General features: G+C 38.3%; 1 long non-coding RNA gene across 5 annotated transcripts; it reads right to left on the minus strand.

The window, feature by feature from the left end:
* Positions 1-412: 412 nt before the first annotated feature.
* LOC116268221 (uncharacterized) lies at positions 413-7,214 on the minus strand. 5 transcript variants are annotated; one of them, XR_007572194.1, is made up of 6 exons: positions 6,835-7,214; positions 5,897-6,259; positions 3,858-4,002; positions 3,179-3,416; positions 2,340-2,389; positions 413-966 (listed from the first exon to the last, which is right to left on the minus strand). It is a non-coding gene; the product is annotated as an uncharacterized LOC116268221 (long non-coding RNA). The 5 variants fall into 5 exon arrangements; XR_004175796.2 differs by having other exon boundaries at positions 413-3,416; positions 5,897-6,086; positions 6,183-6,259; XR_004175798.2 differs by having other exon boundaries at positions 413-2,389.
* Positions 7,215-11,118: the final 3,904 nt, after the last annotated feature.

The following is an 11,118-nucleotide window of genomic DNA, read 5'->3' on the forward strand; positions in this document are numbered from 1 at the left end:
GTTATTCAAACCATTTGGTCAATACTTATGAGGCCAAATCCTTCAGTTTTCCCATAAAAGCCACAGTTCCAAGGAAAACTCGTTTCCCCTTCTTAGATAATTAATAATTTAAAGAAGTGTCAAGATGACAAATATAACAACATAAGGCGACCTTCAAACAGAATAGATTGTTTATCGTATAAATTGAAGACAGAAAATCAGACATTAAAGTTACTTTGAAGACAGAAAATCAGACATTAAAGTTACTTGATGAATGGTGAAACATGTGCTCCTTTTGCAAATAAACTCATTGCGCAGCAACATAGAAAAGGCTACCTCATTTCTACTTACCAAAGTATAGCTTTGCAGAGAATCTTGAAAAAAAAAAACCAAGTAAGCCAAATACCCAAAAGAAAGCAAAGCAAAAGACAAATTTAGTAATGAAAATTTTAATCACGTCCGTGCAATTCTAAAGCATCCAAACGTTGTCAAGCTTAGCTTGGTGTGTCTTATGTTCCTAGACTGAGAACCTCATCTTTTTCCTTGGTACCTTCATCTAGTTCATGACCATTGTCCACATGTGAAGCTTCAAAGAGCAATGAACGACCCATTCAAAAAAGTTACTTTTTTTTTCGTACATCAATAAAGTTTAGTTAGCCGTCAGCGCTCGTGGCCATTTCAACATTTAAGCACGTCTTGGCATGAGCATATCTAATCCTTGCTCGGTTTCATGTTCTATCTACTTGGATATTCGTATCCTGCAACACAGAAGCAATGCCATTTATTTTTTAAGCAAATTTCGTTGGAAGACCAAAATAACGAATACATAAGAAATCTTTTTATTGGCCAATAGAGAAAGCAAAATAACGAAATACAGAAGGAAGGGGAGGCGGATGACTTATTCATCTTATGTCAGTGGAACCCATGCACCAACCAAAGATCGGATTCATTCTTTGTCCTTGACCCAAGTGGACCTGCAATTGGAGCCTGCAAAACCCTATTCTTTAAGCTAATATCAAGGAAATGTCAAATGGCTTCCGTTCAAGAAGCTGAATAAAGAAACCAATTGGGTTGAACACGATGCCAAGTCTGCTACAAGCCTACAAGACATCTCCGATACATGCTATCAAGAAAATTGAGAAAAAAACAATGTAGAATATCAAATATAGGAACGTCAAAATTACAGTTACACAATGCAGTGCCTTGGTTCATTAAAATGAAAAGGAAAAAATGCAAAAGAAAGTTGGAACAATTTATCCTCATCATCAAAGGTCAGTGATCTTGGATGCGGATGTTGGTAATGGCAAGGGAACAATTATTGCATTTGTTGCAGGGTTAGATTTATGTAATGGGCGATATGATACCAAAGCATTCTTCATTTACGCCTTCGTTCTCATGCTTTCCAATTTTTTTGCTGTTAAAATTTTCTTGTTTTATCCATTCCTATTCTCTTAATCCTTGAAAATTTTCAGTTTCCATTCCATCACTCTCCTGTGTAAAGTCAGCAAAGCTGTAGACATAGCTAATATTGCTTCATCTAATAACAGCTCAGTCTAACAATCATGAAGATCTTTGTGCCATGAGTTTTCTTGAGACGAAAATCGGATTGCAAGCTATAACATTTTGCAAGCTATAACATTCAAAACATTCATTTGTCATTTTTCTGTTAATGGGGCCCTTATAAGCAGGTGTGACTTCCCCAAGGGAGCCGTGGCATGATTTACCTTGCAAAACTTGATGGCCCTGATGATTCATTAGCGAAGCTTTCAAGCATTTCTGAGATACTTAATATAGAAGATGTGCCGTACTTAAAATAAAATGATCCAAACGCATGACATGTACATGTCATTCATTGTTCCTATTGGCGCAACAAGTTCTCGGTCTCAATAATGCAGAGACATTCAGCCCATGCATCTATCCACCAAGAATCTCTTAAAACTGAACAAAAAACACAGATTCCAATGGTAAGTCTAGCTAATTGAAACAACCAACATCAAAATTCTACAGAAGAAGTGAATAAACGAGCAATGAAAATGATGGATGAATGGTGTGGGTATGGACCAAGTTTTTGGGTGGGAGATGTGGAAAATGATTCTCTGAGATGGGACATTTTTTCTTGATCCCCATACTCTTTCTTTCCTGTTTCCCAATATACGTTTTGATAAAACCCCTCTTTGTCACTGGCTCTAAAAACCAAATTAGAGACACTAATGTAGAGAAGAAGACGAGTTGCAAAACTGGCTCTAAAACTTAAAGGGGGGCAAAAAAAGAAGGTTATTAAGAAGAAGATGAACAATCAATGCAATAGGCAAACAAAGAGGCAGGAGAAAGGAGGTGGCACAAGAGAGAGAGAGTGAAACCTTCTCAAGAAAGCAGGACAAAAATCACGGCAAAAGATCACGACAATGACCTGTAAGCAAATGGGAGAGAAGGGAAAATGGTCAACTCAAAACTTTTTCATTGACAATAACATTGGAACCTGAAAGCAATTGGGAGAAGACACACCCATCTTGATCAATTTGCTCCAGATGTGTGCTACCAAGTGGAAAATGGCAAATAGCAACTTCTAAATATTAAAAGTTCACAAAAACTTTTTTTAAAAGAGAAAGAACAAAGATAGAAGGAAAAAAGAATCTACCTATGCATGTGAATTGCATAACCATACAAAATAACAAGTAAAAGAGGGTCTAGTAACAAGAAAAACAACAATTACACTACATCATCTATTGCCTTTCCCGACGTTTAATAAGTGCACTCTACCGGCACCCCACCAGCGTTGGGCATGCGCTGGTTTGGGAGAGACATGAGTTTGGGTGCCGTTAAATAAATGCCAGTAAAATTCCCAAAAAGCACTACCTCCATTCCCGCAAGCTACATGTTGCTGCTGCCTGCAGCATATTGCCATTTGCAAAATGTATAAGTGGGGCAAGTTTGTCCGCTTGTTAAAGTAACTAATGCATGGATCAAAGGGTTTAATACCTACCACTATAACGTTAAAAAAACAAGTCACTCAAGCATGCTGGAGTACTTTTAGCTATTTACCACGTCATGAACTGTTAATGAAGAAAATGTCAAACAAAGTTTGGAACCAATACTTTGATCTTATGCAATTTAGTTACAACTTGATGATCTAACATGCATCTTACTCATAACATGCATTTTATGAGAGAGATTAAAAAAAAAAATGAACATTACATACCTAAACAAATGCTTTCACTTGATTTCATCTCTCTGCCCCTAATTGAAATTCTTTCTTCCTCCTTTTAATTTTTTCCTCCCTAGAACATGAAAGAGAAATGCAGGAGAAATATTGCACTCCAATATGGTTAAATGTCTCCTAAGCAGGGTTTCTCTGTACAAAAATATCAAAACAGGTGGATTCTTCATGACACAACTTTTTATCTCATCATATATCAACACCTCAACCAACTCAAATCCTGTCAAAGAGAACAAAAATGAGGGCATTACTTTTCAAGAGAAACCAGACCGCAACAGACATGTACGTCAAAGGAGTTAGCTCTCCTAAGGTGGTTGGGATGTTCTAGTAAACTGATTTGCTGAAAGAGAACTACATGGAGAAGTAAACTTGTAGTAGAAACTCTAATAACCATGAAGAAAAAAAATTCCATGCAATTAAAACAGCTATCCAGTGCACAACACCATAGGCATAAATGTTAATCACATCTTCATGTTCAATTCTAAAGAATCTAAAGGTTGTAAATCTTAAGCTAGGCTCCTTTCAAAGTGTGACTTTTGTTCGTAGACTGAAAACCTCCTCTGTTTTCTTGGTACCTTCATATGGATCACGACTATTTTCTAAATGTGAAGTTTCAAAGAGCAATTAACGTCCCACTCAAAAAAGTTGGTTTTTTTCTTACATCAATAAATTTTGGCTAAGTCATCAACACTTGTGGATTTGTGGCCACTTCAACATCAAAGCACGTCTTGGCATAAGCATGTCTTGGCATAAGCATATATAATCGTTGCCCGGTCTCATGTTCCATCTACTTGGATATTCATATCCTGCAACACAGAAGCAGCCATATATTTTATAAGCAAGTTTCATCAGAAAACCAAAGTAACGAAGTACAGAAGAAATCTGATCTGGTTATGCTATTTTACTGTCTACAAGAAACCAAAGTAACAAAATACAGAATCTTACGTCAGTGGAACCCAAGCACAAACCAAAGATCGGAATCATACTTCATCCTTGACCCAAGTAGAGAGAGAGAGAGCACGTAAATTGCAAGATATTCCAAAAGTTGAAAAACCTTAGTGTGCATGGTTGTGCATTAATAAATGCAAACAAGTCTACACAATTCAAACATGATCAACTACAGGAGGGCGTAAACAATGACTCAAACCCAACAGGGAGCTTGTAGGTCCTATTAATTGTTTGACGGCCAAGCTCACAAAGAGCAGGGAGCTTCTGATTATTTATTATTTCAGGAAAATAATTCTTTGATAGGTTGATCAATATTCACACAAACAAAAGCAAGCACATGTTGAAGGATTCAAATCAACAAACCATGGTGGGTCGACTAGAATGGATGGAGACTACTTCTTCAATGATTAATCAGGCCATGGACAGCATGGATGAGAAGTTGCAGGCGATGGTCACAGGTTACGAGGTGATGAGAACGACGCTTGAGGAGTTGCTCAGCAAGACGATAACAAGCGTTGCTTAGGACATTCTCTGAGAGAATGTCAAATTAGAATTATTAAGGGCCAGAGAATGTCAAATTAGAATTATAAAGGGCCAAATATTCAAGCAGACAAACTACGTTATATTGAAACTGATTCAGGAACAACCCAGGCATAAAGCATATCCCCATTTACCATCCACTGTTAAACATGGAAGAACCAGATTCTTAGAGCGTGATAATGGCTCATACATGGAAGTGGAAGCTAAAATGAATGGTGACTGCTTCTTTCCGAAAAGGAGATGATAATCTCCATGCCTGGCATGAACTGTTTATGCACAAAGTGTGAAAAAGTCTGACATATCATGCACTTTAAACACTATATTGTCTCAATTTTTCAAGACCCATTAGCAGACCCTTTAATAGAGAAAAGTGCTAACCCTATGAACAAGCAAACATTTAAAATACTTGTTGAAACAACAGCATAAATAGCATAAAAAAGGCCAAGACCAGTTATCTACTTTGCTATCTATAAAATTGTGGTAACCGTAAGTAAAATTGGAAGCATGAAGGAAATCTATCGCAAGTAAAAAATGTGCATTTCATGTGGAGAGAAAACTTCCCAGAATCTTATGGTACCCAAAAGTTATAAAATTTTAAATTTGGCAACTAATAATGGTACATGGTGCTTGCTGGATCCTAACCCCATTCTGAAGGATTTTACTGTCATCTTTGTTATTAAGAGAACTCAAACCACCAGAAATGATGCAAAGCTTAAAGGGAATTCAGTCTTGAAAAGGTCCTAATGTTTTGTTGCCATGTAAGGCTAATAAAACTTGCAGGTTCAGAATCTTGTTGAACTCCTATCAAATCTAAATACCTGTTTTTGCAAACTAGCAGTACACCACCAGGACACAACTTAACATCTTGCATGTATAGACCTTTATGGAGGAGAAACATTTTTTCCATTAACTGGGGGGTAGGGGCCTTGATCAAGCAAACAAGAAAGGCATACATGAGTATGAGTTTGGATCACGTTAGCTTTTGTTTGCCCTACATCTACCAAGTGTGAAGTAACTTGGCCAGAGATGGTCCGAGCAACAGGGCATGCCCGATAGTACCACCTCCACGATATCGGGTATGCTTTAAAACATCATAGATTCATATCACAAAAACTGGAAAAATTTATCACACAATAAAGCGATCTGTGTCTAATGGCATAGTAAAATAAAACATTGAATACTTTAGTGACAGAAACAGGGAAAGATCTGTACCATTTTCCTAGTGGAGGCAAATAAATGACCGCAGCAAGGACGGAAAAGATAAATCCCACGATCTATGTTTTGTACCATTTTGCATGGTGGAGCTAAAAAGTCTGAGCACAGCAAGGACAAAAACCCATGGTCTTTCCTATCTTTCGTTCCATCCATATTAGCAGCAGACAGCTGGTAATAGAAAGCAAATCTTCACCAACCATCACTTTGAGTCAGACAAAGCAACATGTTTTCAACTCGCTGGACATGCTAATGTATGCTATTGTTATTTACAACTGTAGGATACACTGGTTCAGCAGCCAATTCATCTTCCATCATCATAATCAGACCTCATAAATGTGCCGCAGCGTGAGTTTCAATTACCTGGCATCACAGGTCTATAGATTAACTTGCTGAATCTCGTATAGCTTAAGTCTCCTATCACATCACGTTAACAGAGGTTCTTTAGATTAACTTGCTGAAGAAATAACTGTTAACAGCTGATGCTGAAGTTGCATATTTATGACAGACTTTGAGGTCATCACAGTTACAATAGAAATCAAATGATGTCACAGCTAACATGATCATAAGTTATCACGATGAATCTGATGAATCTGAATCAGAGAAGCCTCACAGAGTGCAAGAAAAGTCATGTTTCAGGCTCTTAGTATCTCCCACCTAATATCATCTTCTGAACCAAAAGTATAAAACTTAGAGAAACAAAAAAAAGTTTAGAATACTAAAAAATTCACATCGGAAAAATCTTGTGTATGGATTCCAAACGTGCCTATTAAGTTGTAAACCAGGGGGATTAGGCTGGCACCATTAAAATCTGGAAACAAATTAAGAAAAATATGCAGAAATTGCGTTTTAAAGCATTTCAACCTATACTCAGCGGAGGAGACAAAGAGAAGGGGAGGGCATGGCGATGAATCTACCATCCCAAAAAACGAGCGTACCAGATGCTATGGATCTTGACGTCTTTGGGCACCCACGAACCAAATCCCCATCAAACGGCTGGAGGATCTCCAACACGCCCATTACCTCGCCGGTCTCTGAATTGCTCTTCGTCGCACTCAGCGTGATCTTCCCCGTTGACGACGACGAGTCATTGATCTCACCGTCCTCCTCCTCGAACTTGAGGGAGCCATAGGAGGAGACCTTGAAGCCCGGTCACGTCTAGGGTGTGGATGAGGCGGGTCGTTCTTGCTGACGCCCTAGACCTTTCTTGAAAAACCAAAATGAGATGGGGGAGAGCGAGCGCACGCACGGGGGGAGAGAGAGAGTGTGTGTGGGAGCTTCTTGTAACCGCCAACGGGAGCTCCTAACCGCCACTCGCACGTCCAGCGGCCTGAAATGGGTGGTGTCTACCAAGTACCAACATTTATTTGAAATAGAAAGAGTACGAAAAGTCATTTGCGACTGGAAGGGAAGATAAGTTCATAAATCAACATTTTCTTTAAAATCCAATTTATACATCGGTTCGGTCTCTAAGTTGTTCTCGTTTCAATATTTCCACATATTTTCGAGTTTAAACCATTAACTTATTTAACCAACTCATCTTACTTTTCTCTCTCTCTCTCTAAATTGTAATCCCATTCGAGACTCCTAAGCGCTTTAGATATTGTATAATGTACAAACAAAATATTCAAATTGTTGAATAATCAACACCTAAGTTTATTGGCTTATAATACCCATCTTAATTCTTCATATATATACCGCTACGGTCCTAGTCTACCTACACATGGACTGTTACTAACGCTGTTGTTTGTCGACTCGACAGGGTTAGAACGTTGTCACGTGCTTTTTCTCTTTCGTCTTTTCTTCTGATTTATCTGCATGGAAATAACGTAATATTAAGTGCAGTGCACCGCCACCACAAAAGCTTCAAGTTTTTCAATTTCTCATGTAAGGAAGAAAGACATTTTCCTCTTTCCTAAAGGGGATTCATTTAAGCGCTTGACAATGTCTTCAATCACTAATAGCAGGCCGTTTCTTGTTGTTGGGTAGGGACTTGGTGGACATAACTGAACTTAGACGCAATGACTCGTTGAAGTCGGGGCTCAGCTGATCCACCGTTCAACCTTACAGGTTGATCAGCAATATATACATGATATGTAGTTCAAAGACTACATCAAGAACGTGGCGCAACCAGTAGACCCGTGAACTTCATCAAGTTCTATTTATCAAAAGAATTGTGCAAAGACAGGAAAATAAAAAAACATGAGTATGGATGCTCGAAGAAGTCCGGATCAGCCCGAGACCGACCTATTTCCAGCCCCCTGTCACCCCATCTAGGAAAGATTCCACCACAGCTTCATGTAGTTGGGTTGATAAATGGGAACAGTTAAATTCCAATTAATAGGAACTTGGTTCCAAGAATATTTTATGTTAAAATTCAAAATTTTTTAAGAACCTACAAATATCTAAATACAGAGAAAATGGCTATAGTTTCTTATTCCATCTTGTATAAAAATTACAGTAGCATGGAGCACCGAATCTTTCTCTGCAACGCAGAACGAACATGGTGATAGATTCACGCAAAAAAAACCTTATAATCTTTCTGCCACATAGCTGTTCTCATATAAGAAAATGCATGTGAATGATTTTCCCTATAAGGGGGATGATTCCAACAATTCCAAACCAATGTAATTCTTCTGCCACGTAGCGTTATTCAAACCATTTGCTCAATACTTATGAGGCCAAATCCTTCCATTTTCCCATAAAAGCCATAGTTCCGAGGAAAACTCGTTTCCCCTTCTTAGATAATTAATAATTTAAAGATGTATTAAGATGACAAATATAACAACATAAGGCGACCTTCAAACCGAATAGATTGTTTATTGTATATCAATCTTGAAGACAGAAAATCAAAGTTACTTGATGAATGGTTCCCAACGTTTAATAAGTGCACTCTCGCAGCACCCCACCAGCGTTGGGCATGCGCTGGTTTGGGAGAGACATGAGTTCAGCTGCCGTTAAATAAATGACAGTAAAATTCTCAAAAAGCACTACCTCCATTCCCGCAAGCTACATGTTGCTGCTGCCTGCAGCATATTGCCATTTGCAAAATGTGTAAGTGCATTGATCAAAGAGTTTAATACCTACCACTATAATGTTAAAAAAACAAGTCACTCAAGCATGCTGGAGTACTTTTAGCTATTTACCACGTCATCATGAATTGTTAATGAAGTAAATGTCAAACAAAGTTTGGAAACCAATACTTTGTTCTTATGCAATTTAGTTACAACTTGATGATCTAACATGCATCTTACTCATAACATGCATTTTTTGACAGAGATTAAAAAAAAAAAGGAACATTATGTACCTAAACGGATGCTTTCACTTGGTTTCATCTCTTTGCCCCTAATTGAAATTCTTTCTTCACTTTCTTCCTCCTTCCTTTTATTTCTTTCCTCCATAGAACATGGAAGAGAAATGCAAGAGAAATATTGCACTCAAATATGGTTAAATGTCTCCTAAGCAGGGTTTCTCTGTACAAAAATATCAAAACAGGTGGATGCTTTATGGCACACCTCTTTATGTCATCATATATCAACAGCTCAACCAACATAAATCCTGTCAAAGAGGACAAAAATGCAAGCATTACTTTTCAAGAGAAATGCAGACCGCAACAGACATGTCCATCAAAGGAGTTAGATCTCCTAAGGTGGTTGGAATGTTCTAGTAAACTGATTTGCTGAAAGAGAACTACATGGAGAAGTAAACTTGTAGTAGAAACTCCAATAACCATGACGGAAAAAAATTCCATGCAATTAAAACAGCTACCCAGTGCACAACACCATAGGCATAAATGTCAATCACGTCTTCACTTTCAATTCTAAAGAATCTAAAGGTTGTAAATCTTAAGCTAGGCTTCTTTCAAAGTGTCTTTTGTTCGTAGAATGAGAACCTCCTCTGTTTTCTTGATACCTTCATATGAATCATGACTATTATGAGTTATCTAAATGTGAAGTTTCAAAGAGCAATTAACGTCCCACTCAAAAAAGTTGGTTTTTATCTTTCATCAATAAATTTTGGCTAAGTCGCCAGCACTTGTGGATTTGTGGCCACTTCAACATCAAAGCATGTCTTGGCATCAGCATATATAATCCTTGCCCGGTCTCATGCTCCATCTATTTGGATATTCATATCCGGCAACACAGAAGCAGCGCCATGTATTTTATAAGCAAGTTTCATTGGAAAACCAAGGTGACGAAGTAACGAAATACAGAAGAATCTGATCTGCATATGCTATTTTATTGGCTACAAGAAACCAAAATAACGAAATACAGAATCTTACGTCGGTGGAACCCATGCACCAACCAAAGATCGGATTCATGCTTCATCCTTGACCCAAGTACAGAGAGAGAGAGAGGGTGAGTGAGCGAGAAAGAGAGAGCACGTAAATTGCAAGATATTCCAAAAGTTGAAAAACCTTAGTGTGCATGGTTGTGCATTAAAAAATGCAAACAAGTCTACACAATTCAAATAAGATCAACTACAGGAGGGCATAAACAAGGACTCAAACCCAGCAGGGAGCTTGTCCTATTAATTGCTTGACCAAGCTAACAAAGAGCATTAACTGATTATTTAGTATTTCAGCAAAATAATTCTTTGATAGGTTGATCAATATTCACACAAACAAGTTAAAGCAAGCACATGTTGAAGGATTCAAATCAACAAACCATGGCGGGTCGACTAGAAAGGATGGAGACTACTTCTTCAATGATTAATCAGACCATGGACAGCATGAATGAGAAGTTGTAGGCGATGGTCACAACCAGGTGATGAGAACGACGCTTGAGGAGTTGCTCGGCAAGATGATAAGCGTTGCCGTTCCAGAGAACAGGTACCCCATAACTCAAGAAAATATTCCTGACGATAGCAGAAAATGGGCAGAACCTAGAGAAGCACCAGAGTTTTTAGATGAGTGGGTACGACAATGCTGAAGGTAAAACTGATAAATAAGAAGAAGAATGTGGATGAGTTCATAGAAAATGTTGGCGAGGATGTGGGCATCGTTCCCCTATCATCTCTGCCCAAGGATGTCATGTTCTGGAATGCTCAACACCACATGCGTGTGACCATCACAACGCTAGCATAGGTAGTAGTACCACTTATTGGACACCCAAAGAGGGCTCCTATTTGGAAAAAAAGAGATGTCAGGAAGATGACTGTATGGATTGGGATAAAAGGTCATCGAGGCAGCCAAGAAACCCCCATAAAGATAGAAGCTCCTA

The sequence above is a fragment of the Nymphaea colorata genome, unplaced genomic scaffold (assembly GCF_008831285.2).
Source record: "Nymphaea colorata isolate Beijing-Zhang1983 unplaced genomic scaffold, ASM883128v2 scaffold0155, whole genome shotgun sequence".
NCBI classification, from domain to species: Eukaryota; Viridiplantae; Streptophyta; class Magnoliopsida; order Nymphaeales; family Nymphaeaceae; genus Nymphaea; species Nymphaea colorata.